Raw genomic sequence first — 19279 nt, 5'->3', positions numbered from 1 at the left:
TTAACTGAGGATGAGATGTTGTTTTATCAGCATCAAGTTTTTCCTTTCTCTGATTGGTTTGCTTATTTCTCTATTGTTCCCCCATTAGATAGCTGTAGGCTGGCTCCTTACCCCTTATGTGTTCTCCATTGGCTGTTTAGGTTGTGGTCTCAGAAGTATATATAATCTAAGAATTATATTCATATTTAAGGAACATACAAATCTCTTAAGAAAACTGTCCTGCTTTGTTGCAGATTTAATCCATTTTAATGATTGGGATAATTCATTTAGCCTAAATCTAAAATTTACATTTGGGCCGCTTGAATCTGGTGGTTCATCTTCCTGCTTTCGCTCTGGCCCTATTCCATTTACCATATACAGTACTTGCTCAAAAGTCTTATAATTTTTCTAATAGGCATGTAAAGTGCTGGGCTCATGTGGGGGGATGCACATCTCAGCAAATCTCATGGCTAATCTGTGAATGCAGATTCTAGGAGATGTCAGGAGTGGTGGAATGGGTTGAATTAAGAATGTAGCCAGGATTTAGTTTTCTTTCTTATAAACACTGAGTTTTAGAATTCAGTGTGACCAAAGCATACTGTCTTTAAGCAACCTTTTAGGCATTTACCTAAAAAACGTTATCTCCTCTTTTTTGTCTTTTTTTGTTGTTATTTTTGTTAGTTACTGATCTATTTTAAAAGGAACTTTCTCTTAAAAGAAATAAAAGAGACAGTGTTACAGACTTCAATTACCATGGTGCTGTTTTTAGGCACAACAAAAACAAAAAAAGATTCAGGAAAGAAACCTCTCAGCTTTCAGTATTTAAAACAGTAATTTAACATAGGGAATGAGCTACAGGTTGATAGAAGAGGCGAGAAGCTAATCAGAAGACAATGAGCCTTCTACCTGGATTGGCAAAACCTGAAGTTTCCACCATTTGTAGGCCAAAGGACAAAAGGAGGAGGAGTTAAAACAATATCCTCCTGTTTTGTATTCTCTCATGAAGGCTGGAGCTGGGGGGCTTCTCTGGCAGCCACTGGAGCCTTGAAAGTGATGATAGCTTCTGCCAAAGGTAGAAAGGAGAATACTTCGGCTTCTCCCTTACTCCAGCGCTCTCATCTGCGGCTGGTGCTTGGAGCATGGGCAATGCAGATTTCATGGGTCAGCCGTCTGGGATGCAGAACAGGACTGGGAAGGACAAAGGCAGACATGCCCAGAACAGGCACACAGAGCATGCAATTTCAGTGGTTTCCTTATGCAGGGATGGATTTGCACTGAACTTCCCATTCTCTTGCCGATTCCTTACTGTCCCTGTTCTTATCCTCTGCAACAGTGAGAGCAAGGCATGCAGCGATGACATCAGAGCTTCCATCGTGCTTAAATCAATGACAGCTGTCTCACTGACCCAATATAGCATCCTGTTGAACACACCTAACCACACAGAAGATGATTCACTTTCTGTAGTTTAACAAAAATTATATAGTTGCCACTTCACTGTACACTTTAAAAAAGTAGCCACAGGAAATACTTTGGAACCATATAGTAATATAAAAGATTTCCGAGTTAAAAATTCTTTCTTTCTTCTTTTAGTAGCGATTCTTTTATTCATAGTTTGACGTATTGGTGACACATGGCACCACTGAGCCAATTAAAGTGAAAATACAGAGAATAGTTAAGTGATGCTGAGCATTAGGAGCTTGAGACTTGAATATCAGGCAAAGAAAAAAATTCAGTACACCGAAGTTGTTTGCACTGCTGGACAAGAAAAAATATATAAATCTCCATAAAACTCAAAATCTATAGGGCGTACACAACTCTTTTACAGTGGTATGGGTTAGCCCTGCTGAAGCCTGCTCTTTTAGAAAGAATTCAATATAGACATTAATTGCATACCAGGTGCTTAATGACCTGGCTTCACATAGTTTCTGCTTGATTTCCTGGCACTTCTCCACATTCACTTTCATATTGATGGGACAATAACATAGACTTTGAATCAAGTGACATTCTTCAATATAGGTGTGATACCTTTAAGCTTCTAAAGAATGTTCACAGTTATTTAGAACTGTATTAAAATACAGTAATACCGGTATTTCAAACAATTATAAAAGTCAAATTAGATGGAGGTATGCACATAATAAGCTCTAAAAAATAACAGTACTATTTTAGAAAGGAACTTTTTTTCAGTACAGAATAACATGATACATGATGTGTTGAAATATATTAACCAATTGGTCAAGAAACATTCGTAGAGAACTAACACATGCCCTTATGATAGGCACTGGGTGATATAAGCACATCTAAGATTCTAAATGTATATTTAAGATGCTCAGAATCTATTTGAGGAATAAGGTATGGTACTTTGCAATGTATGGTAAGTGGCAGGTAAGGGGTGCAAAAGCCAAAGTATTGTAGAAATTCCCTTGTTAGATGAAAACACAGAGTTGGTCATACTTTTGAGACCAATGGAAGATTGTGAGCTCACATTCCTAAAGATGATTTAAAAGGGGCGTCATAACCTGGTCATAATATTTTCTGCATCATGGTCACTAACTCCTTCACATTTACCTCACCCTGCATGAAAATTCTCATGTTGTCTAGATGTGGCGTGCAGTATCACACTTCATAGCCCTTTAGTATGCTATGCCCTCTGCCTCTCATGCCCACTCCAACTCAACTCTTTGGTAAATGACTACTGACCTTTCAAGGATTACTTCAAAAGTCAACTCCTTTCAGGCATTTGCATGATCGAATCTTCATGAAGGCAGACTCAATAGCTCTGTCTCCCAGAGCACTTTGTTCATTCTACTTAGTATACTGGATTGTGGTTAATTATGTATGAATCTGTATCTTCCACTAGATACTTATAGACAGAGCTTACATAATGGTCTCTATGTGTGTTTTCACTCATGGCTCTTATCTCATTGATTAGTACATAATGAATGTTCCTTACATATTTGCTTAACTGAATGGATTAAGAAGTGAGGGAAAGCTGTGTGTACAGAAGTTAAAGAGGAATTTTTAGGTGTTAACTCCAGAGGGATGGGAAGGAGGAAAGAACTGAATTGTTAGAGTCATGGAGTGAAGGTAAACATGGGAACACGTGAACAAGCAGTGTTCGTGGGGAATGAGGACTTCTAGTAAATTAGATAATTTTTGAAAACTAAACTAAGCTATATATTATAAAGAAGCTTCTTGTGAAGCTTTTACTCTGCCTCATCTGAAACATAACATTAAGTTCTGCAGAGAGAATAGTTTCATTAAGCAAGAACAAATGCAGAGTTAATCAGAAATAGGTGCCCGTATAGAATGGCCATGATATCTTATTCATAGGATGCACCACATTGTACTACAAAAGGCATATGGGCATCAAAGTCATAAAACAAGAACAATATTCACTCATTCCAGTTGGGTGAGTATGGGAAGGTACTTAAGCTGATGTTTTCATTTTCTTTTTTGTAAAATACAATAATATAGGTATTTCATAAAATTGTAAAGATTAAATGAGGTGGAGGCATGCACATAATAAACTCTAAAGACATAACGGTTTCTTTCCATTTCTTCCCTAAATATGCTCCAATTTAATGAGCAGCTTGATCACAACCAAATCATGAATCTGTAACTGGAAAAAGCCCATGAATTTACCTTATTGTCTCAAAATATTAACTGTGACTCTAAGTTTGAACTTTAAATTCTCTTTGTGTTCATAATTAATTGAAGCAGGTCAGAACCAGAGCATCAGAATATTAGATAATTTAGAGGTGAGTTTATGTAGCTCAACTGAGTATCCTAATATTATCTCTTTGCAGGTGCAATTACAGAATAAGAAGATAGTTTTATGATTGAGATTACTATACTTCAGATAATCAGCTTGCTACAGCTTGACTCAGAATAGTATGTTGTAATAATTATATTAAAACACAAGGTCACAGAATAGCTTTAATTGTTCCAATTTAAATAATAGCTTGAGATTTTATCATTATATATTTTTAAATTTTATATAAAGATTTTATTCTTTTAGCAATGCTCAGAAACACTTTAAGGGAGAAGAGGAATAGACAACTGTGTATGTATATATATATATATAAAATGTTGGTAAAATTTTGAGAAGTATATTACCTAAATAGTTTCCTATATTTCACCTCAAGATTGCTAATTTTTATGTTCAGATACTGTAATTATTTGATAGCTATGGATCATTAATCATTAGTGAGAAACAGAATATTAAGTTAATGTCTTATCGTTCCTACTGGAAAAACACTAATTATAACAGTGAGTACTTAGGGGGAAAATCTTTCTTCAAAATAAATGCTTTAAATTTACATTTTCTTTGCATTTCATTCACGGTTTATAAAAATAATACATTTTAATCAAACTCTCCTAATTCTTACTTCTCTTCTTTGGAGTGAGAGTTTTCCCCAAGACGTGAATGATCGATTGAAAACAGCTTTTTGAAAAATAAATGCTACACACCATTGTTATTGATTTGGATATGGGGAATGGTAGTTTAGGTGGTGAGGGTAAGGAGGCTCTGAGAAAGGGAAAGATGAAAAACACCCAAGACCAAAAAAGAGTTACGTAATTTCCTTTCCCCACACATACACTCAAAAGTTCCACGACCAATTTCTGAAGGGTAATTGCAAATCCAAGGGGAAACTGAGTTCAGTGTCCCTCCTTAAAATACTCACCTCTCTTGATTCTTGACAAAAAATTACAGCTAACATTGGGGTGATCCAGGAATTAGGAGTCAAAGGCATATTAATATTACAAAGCTAAATCACTTCCAGCTGGGGACATTTCCCGATGGAAATGGTAATTGCTTGGGCCTTTTCTGAATGGGTAGGATTTCATTCACTGGAAATAGAAATTCCAATAGAAAATAATGTGAATTCTGAATCAGTCAATTATCTGTGGTGGGGCCTAAAATTCTGCAGTTCAGAGAAGATGTTAGGATGCTGCTGCTGCTGGTTTGGACCTTACTTAGAGTATTAGGGTAACAAGGCTGTAGACACCAGGTTTTTTTTTGCATCATGCTGACATCTTCCCAAGCTTTTTTCCAAACAGAAGCCAGGGTGATCCCCTTACAATGCAAATGATGTATCATTTTCCTGCCGGAAACTGCTGTCTCATCACCTTAAAATCTACACCCTTTAGAAGGTTCTACATGGTCTGGCTTCAGCAACCTCTCCAACCTATCGCACTTCCTTCCTTGCCAGATGCACAGTCCTTTTGTTTCTAGAACATGACTAGCAAATGCCTTTCTCAAGGTTTTTGGGTTTTCTATTGTTATTTCAGCCCCAAACATCCCAAATGTTCTTCCCCAAATATTCCCGTCGCTGTTTCTTCACATCATTGAGGTGTATACTCACATAACGACTCTTTAGAGAGGCTTTCTCTAATAACCCTACCCAAACACTACCTTTGTGACCCCCTACTCCCTTATGCTGTTTTATTTTTCTTCATAGAATTTATCACTACCAGATTATTGTTTTCTTTATTTGCATATTTTTCTGTCTCCCAATCTCACTAGAATTTTAGCTCCCTATGAGCATAGAATTTATCTTTTTTTGTTCCCTGATGCATTGCCAGAGGTTGGAAGAGTGCCCAAAACATAGGAGGTGCTCAACAAGTAAATGTTTATTTTAAGAATGGAGAAAAGAGGGGTTTCATTTTAAAACCAAGCAAACCAGCAAGAGAAAAGCAAAAGTTCTGGTTCTGATGATGATGGGATCAACTGTATTAGATTTACATCCTTCTCCCCAGATAAAAATGATAAGTTCTGGAAGAATAAAAATGAAGGCCCTGGAAAATGATCAAATGTAGGATTTCATCCTTCAACAGAAAGCAACTGAATTTATTCTGCTTTTCCACTGAGGACATGCCCTAATCTGTGTAATACAGGGCAACAAGAACTCAAACTGAGATTTTAAGTGTTCTTGGTTTGAGTTGTCAAAGAAGAGAGTTTGGACATCCCTAACTGGCTAAAAGTTTTCTCCCAGAAAGGAGAGAATTACAAAGGAGAGGACCTCAGAACAAGAATTTAAACTTTCCTCAAATCCTTGGCTGATTATGTTAGTGTAAGGGAAAATCCAAGAAGCCGTTGAAAGCAATAACTTTGAAGTTGAAAAGGCTCAATAGAAATTTCAGTTGCTCCAACACAGGGTTGACAACAATTTGGAGTGTAAATCATGACAAGTTAGAAGGGCTTGGTAAACACCTCGGGTTTTCCACTGGAACACAATACTTTCACACTAGGCTATGTCCCAGATTTACCCAAAGATTATGGGCAATCTAAAATAGGCCTGTTTTAAAAATACATAAAAGCAAATTCAAGGTGATCAGCCAGCCCTTTAAGTGCATGCCAGAAAAAAATAAAAAATAAAAACAGGAGTATTCAGAAAATGATAATAGAATCTAGCATCTTCTCAATGTATCCTTGACAATTTCAAGAATATAACAAACTTCACTAAATGAGCAAAGTAAATTTGTGGCAGAAGATCAAGAGGAAAAGCGGTCCATAGAATCAGAAACAGTCTGATTAATTAGATGCTTGAATTATCAGACAACAACTTTAAAACAACTATCATAAATATTTTTAAGGACTGAAAAAAAAGAAAACAGTTACAATAAGTAATCATGTAGGAAATCTCTGCATAGAAATACAAATTAAAAAACAGAACATAATGCAGATCTTAGAATTGAAAATTTAAAAATCTGAAATAAGATCTCACATGATGAGCTTAGCAGTAGATTGGAGATGGCAGAGGAAATAATCAGTTGAATTTGAAGACAGATCAGTAGAAATTATTCAATTTGAAGAACAAAAAGAAAAGAGATTGAAAACAAGGAGCAGTGACTTAGAAGTATGTGGGGCAATATCAAGTGGTCTAACGTGGATACCTGGAACCCCAGCTAACAAGAAGAGAGAAAATAGGAAAGAAAACACATTTTTAAAATCATGGCTGAAATGTTCCAAGTCTGGTGTATTAGTTAGGATTCTCTGGAGAAACAGAATCAACAGGGAACACTTGCAAATATAAAATTTATAAAGGTGTCTCACGTGACCGTGGGAACACAGAGTCCAAAATCCGCAGGGCAGGCTGTGAAGCCCATGATTCTGATGGAGGGTTGGGACGAACTCCACAGGAGAGGCTCACCAGCTGAAGCAGGGATAGAGCCTTTCTCTTCTGAATCCTCCTTAAAAGGCTTCCCGTGATTAGATTAAGCATCACTCATTGCAGAAGACACTCCCATTTGGCTGATTACAAATGGAATCATCTGTGGGTGCAGCTGACATGCTCATGATCTAATTCTATGAAATGTCCTCATAGCAACAGAGAGGCCAGCAGTTGCCCAACCAGACAAACAGGTACCACAACTTGGCGAAGTTGACACATGAACCTGACCATGACATTTGGTAAGAAACATAAACTTCAGGCTTAAGAATCTCAGAGAATCCCCAGTAAAACAAATACATAGAAAACCCTAACTGTACATACTAGCCTCAAGTTGCTTTTTACAAATATAAAGAGAAAGTCTTGAAAGGAGCTGGGAGGGGTATTTTATGTACAGGGAAACAATGATTCAAAGATGAATGATTTCTCCCTCAAAACGGTGGACGTTTTCAAATGCTGAAATACAATTCTTTTGATTCAGGATTTTATCTTCAGAAATAATAGCTTTAAAAAAGACAAAATTAAGATTTTTCAAATGGATAATGCTGATAATCTGTTAGCCCTGCACTACAAATAATGACATTGGGGAACTCAGATCTTCAGGAAGGATCAAAGAGCAAAAGAAAAGTATGTGCATATGTATAAAAGTATCTTTTTTTTTTCTGCCTCTTAACTTGTTTAAAATACAAATGCCTCTTCAATGAAAATATTATAATATTGTTTTGTGGAGTTTATAATGTATATAGACTTTAAATACATGACAAATTAGCACAGAAAATGGGGGTAGATGGAATTATCCTGTTGCTAGGCTGTTGCATTTTAGGTAAAGTGGAAGAATATTAAACCTAGGTTGACTGTGATAAATTAAAGATGTGTATGGCAATTATATATAAACTATTGAAAAGATCAAGCAAAAGTTTCAGCTAAAAGCCAAAAAAAAAAAGGAGAGAGAAACTTAAAATGGAGTGCTAATAAATAATTAATCCAAAAGAAGGAAGGAAAGAAGTCTGTGCATTTCACTGTATGAAAATTTTTACTTTAACAAAATATAAGAAAAAATACAAACAAAATGAACAGAAATAGATCCAGTGGATTAGAATATTGGGATCAGGATTCAGGGATTTATATTTTGTAACCTCTACCCTGATTGTGATGATCATTCATGTTTTGAAACTACCAGTGCAGACCCCTTACCAACTACCCTGTGGTTATGAAAGCACAAGACCTCTCACAAGGCTTTCTGTCCTTCAGATGGGCATATCACTCACTCTTCAGAGCAGCAGGAACCTCAGATTTGTCAGCTATTAGAAGCTGGTTATGACCTAGTGGCCTGTAAGAACTGTTATCAAAATCACAGCAGTTATGAAAGCCTTAGAGAGTTTAAAAGTTTGCTATTTTCTCTTTTATTCTTACATATGTTTTGCTAACTTTTATCTTCCCTCAATTTTTTCTGCCTTGTATTGACATCTGATGGAAAGAGAATTATCAAAATCTGACCCTCCTATTTTATAGGAAAGGACAATTGCAAGGGAATATCAGTGTTCTCTGTCAATTCACCTACTTATGGCCTGAGCAAGTTTGCATTGAAATTTTAAGGAGACAGGTTTGTGGTACCTACTATATTTAGATAAAGCCAAACCAGTGTGGAAGATGGAGAATTTGTCAGAAATTCTGAACAGTCCAATGGGACCTGCCTAACAGCATTAGGCAAGTCATGAGAATTTTGACATAAACCAACTGCTTACATGCCTCTATATGTAACCTTCCATTGCACTGCAGCAAAAAAGTAGGCAGAAACTCTTCCAAAAACATGCTGAAGCAATTTGTATTGTTTACAATATATACTGTTAACATGCATGTGCTGGGAATGGAAAGTACATGTGCAAATCTCAGCATGGATAAAAAAAGATAATTTGTAGGATGTGATAATTATAATGCTAATTTTATATAATATGAAGTAAAGACAAATCTTATAATTCTTTTATAAATACTGAAGTTAGTCCAGTAACGTTTCAGGATGGTAGATAAAGTTCCATAATCCCAGATATGTAATCTCATAGAAATCCTCTAGTTCCTTAATTCGATATCCTGATTTGAGGTTATGTCTACCTAATTTCTCTACATCTGACTGTCTAGGTTGAGATATTTTTCTCTCATTCAACACAGTTTCTGTGCTAGGCTGTGGGCATACTGTCCTCCTCCTTATATATCCCATAATTTACTGAGCGATTCACACAATTAGAGAGACAGTAATGGGACACTGTGTTAAGTACTTCAATAGGAAAGTGTGAGTACATAAAAAATGGCTTGTCATTCAGTCTTGGGAGGTCAAAGAAGCTTCTTGGGAGATGCAATCTCTGAAATGAGATTTGAAAGATGGTTAGGATTAGGGAAGTATTGGGGAAAGATGAAGAAGTAAAGAAGAATGTTCTAGGAAGAAGCAAAAACCTTGAAGTAGGAGAGGGCATAGCAAATTTAGTGAACCTAAAGTAACTCTGTCTACCTGAAAAATAGAGTGAGTTAGGCTGAAAAGGTTGGTTAGTGAGAGAGAGGTGCTGAAGAGGAAAGTAGGTATCAGTTCACGGAAAACTTTTAAGTGATGTTTAAGAATTTGTGGTTTATTCCAGAGGCAAAAAGAAGTCACTAAAGTGTTTTAAAAGGAAAAATGGTATGGCTAGATTTGCACTGTAGAAAAGTCATTCAAGCTGCCGTATAGAGAATGAATTAGAAGATGAGTATGAAAGGATGAGTTACAAAGACCATTGTGAACAGTGTTGAGGGAATCCACGTGACACGTAATGGTAACTTGAACTGAGGTAGCACAAAGAGGTTAAGGACAAGAGTAGAGGCTTCTGAAATATGTTAGAGGTAGAACTGTAGAACTTGAAATATGAGAAGGGTCATTGGGATCTTAATTGAGTTATGAAGGACATGACTATGAAAGTAGCTTTTACAGAAGTAAATTCAAAAGAAATGAGATCTCTATAAGGAAAAAATAAGGATTAATGGAAATGACAGAGTAAGAGATCTAGAACAGTAATAATTTGTGCTCAAAGAACAGAACTCTCAAGATTTCAAATTAAGATCGTCAAATGTCAGTGATGAGAAAACCCAGGATATCGCATTGGGAGTGTATGAATGAAGTTGAGTGGAGGTGACAATCATTAGAAACAAAAAGCCAAGGAGGCAGTAGCATATCACTAGATGGATTTCCACATGTCTGTTGAGAATGGAAGTGAAAACTGAGGCAGAGATGAAAGCCATGAATCAGGCACTAATGGCATCAGTGAATACGAGGCAGTTATCAGGAGGTCAGTAAATGACAGAAGTGAGGAGCTGAGGTTAGTACAGATTAAATGGCATCATATTTAATGAATCCATGTTGTTACTCAGAAGAAACAGGCAGAGAAATATTTGCTTCAGTGACATTATTCTTTAGCTTGCTCATTTTTCAGACAGAAGTTTATTAGCATTAGTTGCTCTTCTTCTCGGTTACAAATTTGACATATGTGTACCTCAGATTTTTAGCCCTTATCCAAGTAGACCTCTGCCGATTCACCTTCTCCCTTTCACACCACGTCTCCTGATGTCCTTCTCCAATATTTCCCCCATTCTAACATTCACAGCTCATGGAAGTGTGTGCAACAACAGGTGCTTGTGTGTGTGTGCACATAATGGTCATTTTGACTGGACAGTTTTGTGTCCCACCTTTGGCTCATAGAATATGTGATTTTTTTGGATCAAAGGGAAAAAGCATCCTGGGCTGAGTAGTCAGCTAAGTATATAAAGTCAGAAGTATTCCGTGGATATTGACAAACACAGAGACTGAGAGTCTAGAAAGTCAGAGATGCTCTAATAGCAGCACTGAAAAGAGATGCTCAGTTTCTATCCTGCTTTAGATAGACTGCTGCGCTTGAGGTCCCAGATTCTTGGGCACTCACTGCGACCAGAATGGCATGTTAGGTCTGTAGGAATCATCTGTTCTATTAACAGGAGCATGGGGGAAATGAAAGTGGGTTGAAAGGGTGTGGGGCCCAGAAACATTACTCAGTCTAAACAGCCTGCTAAGCTGGCCTTCATAAGTTCTGGGGGAGCATGATATAGCATAGCTTATATAAATAATGATGTAATATGCATGTATCTACATGTATCTAATCATGTATCCCATGAGTAAAGTCACTTGCTGAAAAAATGCCACTTTTGTGTAATTCGTATATAAGCATCAGAGCGTTGCAGAGGGAATGATTAAAGATGACCACTCTACCAGCAGCTCCTTGTGCTTTCTTTCAATTTGTTACCAGACCAGAGTGACTGCCTCATAAGCTGGAACCTGACAAAGGGCAAAATGGGACTTAGAGAAACAATTTTCATGAGGGCCTTTCATTCCCAAAGTAAATGCTGTAAAATGGGAAGGTAGAGTCCTTTACATGTTTCCAGATTGTGAGATCATTGAAAGCAAACATTACAGCTCATCTTCTCCCCTGGGAGTCATGTCCCACGTATGAGGGGGAGGGCAGTGAGTTCACTTGCCATGTCGGCTTGGAGAGAGAGACCACATTTGAGCAACAAAAGGGGTTCTTGCGGGTGACTCTTAGGCCTAATTTTGGGTAGGGTTAATCTATCCTTTGCAGGAGTAAGTTTCATAGGGGTGAACCCCAAGATCGAGGGCTCGGCCTATTGATTTGGTTGTCCCTAGTGCTTGCAAAAATATCAGAAATTTTCCAAATGGGGAAGATGAATATTTCCCCCTTTCTCGCCATTCCCCCAACGAGACTTTGTGAATACTTCTTTATTCAGTATCCAAATCATTCTGGGATTCTGACAGCCAATTTTAAGGAGAATTTTTGCTTAGCATTGTTTCTGAAATGACTTAAGGCTTTTGGGGTATTGTGATGGAATGAATGTATTTTGCATATAAAGAGTTCATGTCTTTTGGGGTCCATAGGATGAAAATGTGGTGGTTTGAAGCTGTGCATACCCCAGAAACACATGTTCTTAAATGTAATCCATTCCTGTGGGTGTGGACCCATTTTGAGCAGGATGTTGTGATGAGGCTACCTCGGTTAAGTTGTGGTCCAGCCCAATCAGGATGGGCCTCAGGCCTATGATAGGAGTACTTTATAAGTAGAATGAAATTTAGAAAGAGAGAAAAAGCCATGGAAGATGAAATTTAACAGAACCTGGAAGAGAATGGAGAAGCTAGGAGAGGTCCCCATATGTCTTGCCTCAACAAGCTAAGGAACAAACATCTCCAACACCCTAGAATGCCTCAGTCTTTAAAAAGATAATACTGCTTTGATGATACCTTGATTTGGACTTTTTCCCAGCCTCAAATCATAAGCAAATACATTCCCATTGCTTATCTTGACCCATTTTAAGGTATTTGTCTGAGACTCTAGGAAGCTAAAATATTGGGTTTCTTTAGTGTTTATCCTTTTTAATTTCTTAAAAGGTTCTACTTTTTTCTAATTAAAGTCAGGACTATTTTAAGTTAAAATTTCCACTTAACCTTCCTTCAGATCACAGCAATGATGATAATTCTGACTAGAGACCCCATATGAAAGCCTGCTACTTGTTATACATCTTCAAAGGAGGCATCGATTTCAAGACAGACAAGTTTCTTTACCCTTTTCTAAGGAGGGGATTTATTTTTCATCCACCTCTACTCTGAGGGTTTAGCATTTTTGGGATCCACTCTGTACTCATGCTTTTGGCTTTTGCCTCCTGCCTCCTTCCGCTCCAGCCTTGCCTCAGGATTGTCAGAAGCCACTGAGACTAAAGCTAATTTTGTCATTTATCTCCCACAGTTCTTGTTTTAACTTCAGGTTTGGACTTTTTATTCCTCGATTTCATTCCAGATCTGCTAGGCATTAAAAAAAAAATTTATGCTATATCCAGCATTTTTGTTGTTTCAGTAGAAGGGCCATCAAAGGTATTTGATCTGGCATTCTGCTAGAAAGAGAAATCTACAATTTAAAAGCCTTTGATATTCATGGTAAAGCCGAAGAAAGTCAACTTCTGTGGAGAAAAGGTGCAAAAACGTCCCCAGAACAGAGGGTAAAAGTTATGAGGCATTGATGGGAGCTGAGAAGATTCCCTTAGCTACTGTGAGCTTGTAGGACAAGGCAGGAATCTAGTCTCTGGTGAATATGATCAGGAACTAAGACAGCGGTGGCAAAGAATGCTGGCTTGTTGTTAAAGAAAAATGATGTGTGCCTGGCAGGACAAGTGCATTTTATATAAAAATGGAGAAAAAAAATCCTTGTCATCAACAATAGACTGGGGAGTTCTGGTTTTGAATATATAAATGGAATGCATGTTATATGATTAATTAAATTATCCTTTTAATAAAAACCAGAAAATATGCCTATCATAATTAATGTGAAAACAATGATGAATTCAACTATTGTCTACGAAATCAATGTTTTTTCCTTTCTATTCCTTGGAAAGGAAAGAGAATTCTAAAAGCAAAACAAGCAAGAGTGGGAATTAAACTTATCATGAGAATCAACTAAAATGACAGCACTGCTTAATCTTCGTGGGAAAAAGGAAAAGAAGCAAGTGAGTGAGGTAAGGAAGGACAGAGTGAGCACTTAAGAATAGAAAAAAGAAATGGCAGGTAATATGAGCAAAAAGAAAACTAAAGGATAAATGTCAGAAAATATAAAGGGAACAGATGATAGGAGAAAAACACCCAGTAACTATGCATGAGAGACTGAGAGATTACCTGGAGGAAAAACCTAAACTGACAAAAGAAATATATATGTAAATGAGGAACAGAAAATTAAAGAAGACAAAGAGTTCAAAGGAGAAATAAGAGATGGAAACGCTGAGAAAGGAAAGGGAGTGCAATCAGCAAGTTGTATCTGCGTCGTTGGGATTAGTTGTGAGGATGTACAGGCAGGTGTCCAGAGGAACATTATTTCCAGTCTTTGGGGAACATTACCCACAGGGAACGTAAGTGTTTAATGCATTTCCTTTCTTAGCAGGATAGAACAAAATGGATGGAAAGGAAGAGCATGCCTTTCAGTGGGCAGTGAAATGATCTTTCACAAATTATGGTTATTTGTTTAGAATTTTTTAGTTTTTATATGATTTGATTTCCCCCTTAAAATTCTTTAAAATGATAAAAGTGATCCTTCAAATAACATTAATTTGAATAAATATCTGAAGGAAAAAATATTTTTCCTATTTTCCAGATCAGCAAACAGGTATTAAGGACCCACTATATTTAGATGCTTATTCGATCCTGTGAGATTTTAGTCCAATTTTGTAACATGATTATTGCAAGCCAGGCAGAGAAACATTAGATTCATCCATCTGAAGGTGAATGAAACTTCTCATTTACAATCTGATTCTTGCCGTAGCACAATGCTATGTTGCTATGTATATAACAATACTTTGGGATATAGTCTGGGATTGCAAATATGCAAAAATAATTACTTGGAGGATTTTCCACATACATTGGCTAGTTTTGAAAAACTTAAATTTTACTCCATTAAAAATGTCTAAAGACCACTCCCTCAAAAGGTATTTAGGTTTAAAACGGTAACCTGAGCACATGCTTAACCCCCTTTATGCAGACTGCCATTAAAATAACTCCTGGATTAGGATTATTTAAATAATAAAAACAATAAGAAACCCTTAACCAGTGCAGTAAATATGGAACAAATCTAGCTGTTCATCAGAAATATTAAGAGGTGTCTACCCTGTGTGGAGCAAGTAGAAGCAGAGTGAAGGAAAGGGAGACCTAACTTGCTGACCATGGAAATGAGTGGAAAAGGTCTCAAAGAAACCCTTGGAGCTCACCATCTGGGGAGTCAGGTGGTGCCAAAGCCACATAAGTATGGAGCATAAGCCACACAGACACGGTCCGGGCTAACCACACCCACAAAAAGTGGTGGTCCTAGCCCGGTAAATTTCTGGTTGCCAGTTGAAACTCTCTTCATAGGAAAAGTGTCATCCTTCTCACTTCCCCCAGTCTCTTGGATTTCATATCTGGCTAAGTAATGTAGAGCCTAAGTTTATCCTTTTTCTTTTCCCCTGGGGCCAAAAGATTCAGACAGGGATCTACACCAATGTCTGATAGATCCCCATTTCAAGCACAGACCTTCCCTTATTAGACAGAGTAAACAAGCCAAAAAGGTCAATACCAGCCTTATAAAAGACATTCCAATTCACAAAATACAACACTTTTTTTTTCTTAACAAGAATGCTACAAAAGTAAGAAATTTTAGAAAATTAATTTTCCATTTCTTTCAATAAATATGTGTAATAGTTATAATTAGCAGTAATACACAAAACATTTCCAATTTAGCAACCAAATGATGTCTATTAAAAAATATCTAAAACATCTCTGTTCATTAGGTCCTTTCTCTCTTGTGCTCACATATATGGCAGCATTTGGAATCAAAGGATGAGATTCAGCTTTTGCCTCTATATCAGCTGTAGCTTCTCCAAAATGTTGCTTAGAATCTTCATCTATAAAAAATGCGGGGAAAAGGTATTATATGTTTGGAGCACTTAATTTAAGAATTGAATGGAGTAATACGTGAAAAAAAATGCCCATCTCATGGGAGATACTAAATACACTTTAGTTTCTCTTCCTTCATCAGACTCTCCTTTCTTCCTATAGTCCCTCCCTAGTTACTCTTTCATTTTTCCCCACTTCATAACTACATTTCTTTGATATACATCCTACATTTGCCAGTCTGCATTTTCTTATATCCATTTCATTCTCCCCTTTACAACTTGCTTCTGCTGTCTCACTGAAGTCCTGTCATTTGTTACATTAATCTCTGCCCAGATCCTCATCAAATCATCGTATCTTCTTTTTAGTTATCCTCTTTAAACTTTCCATTCTCTCTTACACCAGAAACTAGTATTTCACCTTCTGGAACTCGGTCTTGACATGACATTCATTAAGCAGGAGTGAACCTAGGAAGTGGCAAAGGATTGTAGGAGGAAGCATGGTTATCAGCAAATTGTTTAGTCTGAAATATATGGTATGAAGTCCGGTGCTAGACATGGGGGAACACACAGCTCCACTACTTCCTGGGAGTGTAAGGTTGGCCAAGTTTTTTAATACCCTTGGCCTCAATTTCCTTAAAATGCTGAGGTTTAGAGGGGATAACAAGCATAATCCAACTAGCGCAGTGCCTAAGACATAATAGTAGCTAACATTTATGGCCCACTCAATAAGAATTAATTCATGTTAATTTGAGATTTTTCAAGTGAATGATGAGAATTAAATAAAAGCATAGGTGAATGACATTATTTTGTGTTTATCTTCCATCACATACTTTCTCATAACAATTTTGTTCATTTATTTAGAACAAAATTCCCCCCAAAATTGTAATTTCATGATTGAAACTGAGAAACTATAGTATATTTTCAAATATTTATGAATAGAGAAGAGAAATGGCCCTTTAATATACTTATTTTAATTTTGAAGACCTATCTATAAACTCTAGAATGAAAACCATAGCAATGGGTGGATGGAAGTGGTGGGTGGGTTTTGAGTATGTTGTAAATAGCTTAAAATATTTTCTTACTTCCAGCATTTTAGAGTGTTTAACCTGTTGTCAACAAGTGAAAAAATATCTAGCAAGTATTAATCAAAACTCTTGGCCTTCAATATTTCCATATGGAAGGCAGCTGTTTCTGTGGTCTATGTAAGTCTCATTACAAAGCTAAAGCCTTAAATTTTAATATTTGGCATTTGTACCAATATTTGACAAATCTGTCAAAATTCAAGTCACACATAACCTTGTTATTTGTATGTTGATTAACTGCCACAATTTCCTCTGTAACAAATCTCGGATTGGAAATGAACATAAACCACAACTAAGCAGATTGCTATTAGTTCCAAAACCTCATGTGAAATCATTGTTGTTTTTCTGAAGAAAGTCTATGGTCAAGATGCAAATGATATTTTATTTTATATAGGCACTCTATATGTTGTAATTATGTATGTGTTTATACATAAAACTTGGATTTACAAGTCAAGAACCATAAATATAGAAAAGACCCAGCGAAACTAACCTGCAAACTTTATCCATTAACTTGATCAAATTTAACAGTTATGGCTGCTGGAGGCAGTTAATGAACACACCTTAGCAATTACACATGGTGGCATTTCCTTCTGCAAGGCAGACGAGGGAGCTCTTCCCCACAGTATTCTGAACTAATCTTCCAGAAGAAAACCAGGCATGAAAACCATCCCAGTCAGAGGAAACAGCCAAAGGTTTATGGAGCATCATGGTAATGCTGTGTTTTGGAGACCGTAAGAAACGTAATTAGACCCTTAAGAGTTGGGGGGGTGGAGGAACTTTCTCGATTCTGTTGAAGTTTTCAGGGATTCCAAATGTTTTTGGAGGAATTCTAAAGTTAGTGTCCACTCAGGACTTAAAAAAAGGGAGAGGTGTGTCTTCACTTCAGCAGCACATAGACTAAAATTGGAACGATATAGAGAAGATCAGCATGACCCTTGCACAAAATTGACACATAAATTCATTGAAAGGAAGGCTTTTAATCCAGTAAACTCATCCAGTTGTATTCCCAGGCTACAATCCCAAATCCCAAGTATGCTGAGGTCAAGCTAAACACGCCAAGTGAGTGCTTCTGACCAGCATTTTCCTGGGTAATTAAGGTACTGAGTTGGGCCAGCCTGTACTCCTGGCTAAGTTTCTGAATATACAGCGATCTTTGACTTCGGATTCTGGATTCCTTCTTTCACATATCTTTTAAGAATTCTGAAATAACAAAATGAGACTTCATGATCTTTGGCAGTTCTGAACTTTGAAATGCCTCTGCCCTCTTTAAAGAATGCTTTGACTGTGCTTTGGGGGAACTCAGAATATTCCTGCATTCTTTTTTATTCTGCTCTAATTCGAACTGTAGTTGTTCTAAACCTTGTGTTTTTGCTGAGAGCATAATCTATAGGATGGAGCATTTATTCACTGTAGTTAACAATACTGCATATTCCCTAGCCTTAAAGCTGCATAACTATCTACTGTATGGCTTACTGAAAACATCTAGGTTTACTTATTTATTTTTTTAAGTTTTTATTTATTTTAATTTTTGATCATTCCGTTCTACATATATATCAGTAATTCACAATATCATCACATAGCTGCATATTCATCATCATGATCATTTCTTAGAACATTTGCCTCTCTTCAGAAAAAGAAATAAAAAGAAAACAAAAAAATTCATATATACCATACCCCCATCCCTCCCCCTCACCAATCACCAGCATTTCACTCTAAATTTATTTTAACTAGGTTTATTATTTTTGTTGTTTTGTTTTGTTTTGTTTTTTTGCATGGGCAGGCACCAGGCATCGAACCCAGTTCTCAGGCATAGCAGGCGAGAACTCTGCCTGCTAAGCCCCTGTGACCCACCCTCTAGGTTTATTTTTGACAGAACTATTTCCTTTAATTCTGCCCTTCTTAGTTTAATATTTTATATACATTGTGGAGATTTTGAGATGTTCATCTTGTCAACCCAGTCACTGTAGTTAACATCAAAAGTAAAAGCATTATATTATTGCTTTTAGCAAGTTGATGGGCATTTCTTAGTTCAACAATGGCCTGACCATAAAACAACATCAACACTGAATTGTGACAGGATGAATTAAATGCTTTAACCTTAGATTTGATTGTTCTCAGAAATAAAGAAAAACATCTCCTGTAAACAGTTATTGTGAAATATCACATCTCAATAGGTTTCTAACATTCATAAAATCATTGAGGGGGCCATGCATGTTTTCAAGGGAAAACGAGAAAAATAGAGCCTCAATGTCATTTTATTGGAAAATTGAGATCTAGATAGTCTTCAATTCAAGTCTTCAGCTACGAAGGCAATTTTGAGGCCTAGAGGAAAAGACAGTCCAGTGGAAATACCTGGATTCTGGGTCCACCACTAATTAGTCACATCAGTGGAATATTTCCTTCCTACTCTGGATCTCAGCTTACAGGATGAGGCTGTAGATCTAAAAGCCATTGAAAGAGAAAAAGAATTATTCACAGTTATAAGATAGAGAAAATGAAAGCATATGGTTTATCTATATTTATATCATTGATCTAAATACATACCGCGAGACAAGGCAGTACAGCGAAATAGGA

General features: G+C 36.7%; 1 non-coding gene across 1 annotated transcript; it reads left to right on the top strand.

Moving 5' to 3' along the window:
* Positions 1-17576: 17576 nt before the first annotated feature.
* LOC143653524 (U6 spliceosomal RNA) lies at positions 17577-17686 on the top strand. Its single transcript, XR_013161346.1, has one exon. It is a non-coding gene; the product is annotated as a U6 spliceosomal RNA (small nuclear RNA).
* The last annotated feature ends 1593 nt before the right edge of the window (positions 17687-19279 follow it).

Source organism: Tamandua tetradactyla, chromosome 1, assembly GCF_023851605.1.
Source record: "Tamandua tetradactyla isolate mTamTet1 chromosome 1, mTamTet1.pri, whole genome shotgun sequence".
Classification (NCBI taxonomy): Eukaryota; Metazoa; Chordata; class Mammalia; order Pilosa; family Myrmecophagidae; genus Tamandua; species Tamandua tetradactyla.
The sequence above is the reverse complement of the archived record's forward strand: the minus strand, read 5'-3'. Positions and strand labels throughout refer to the sequence as shown.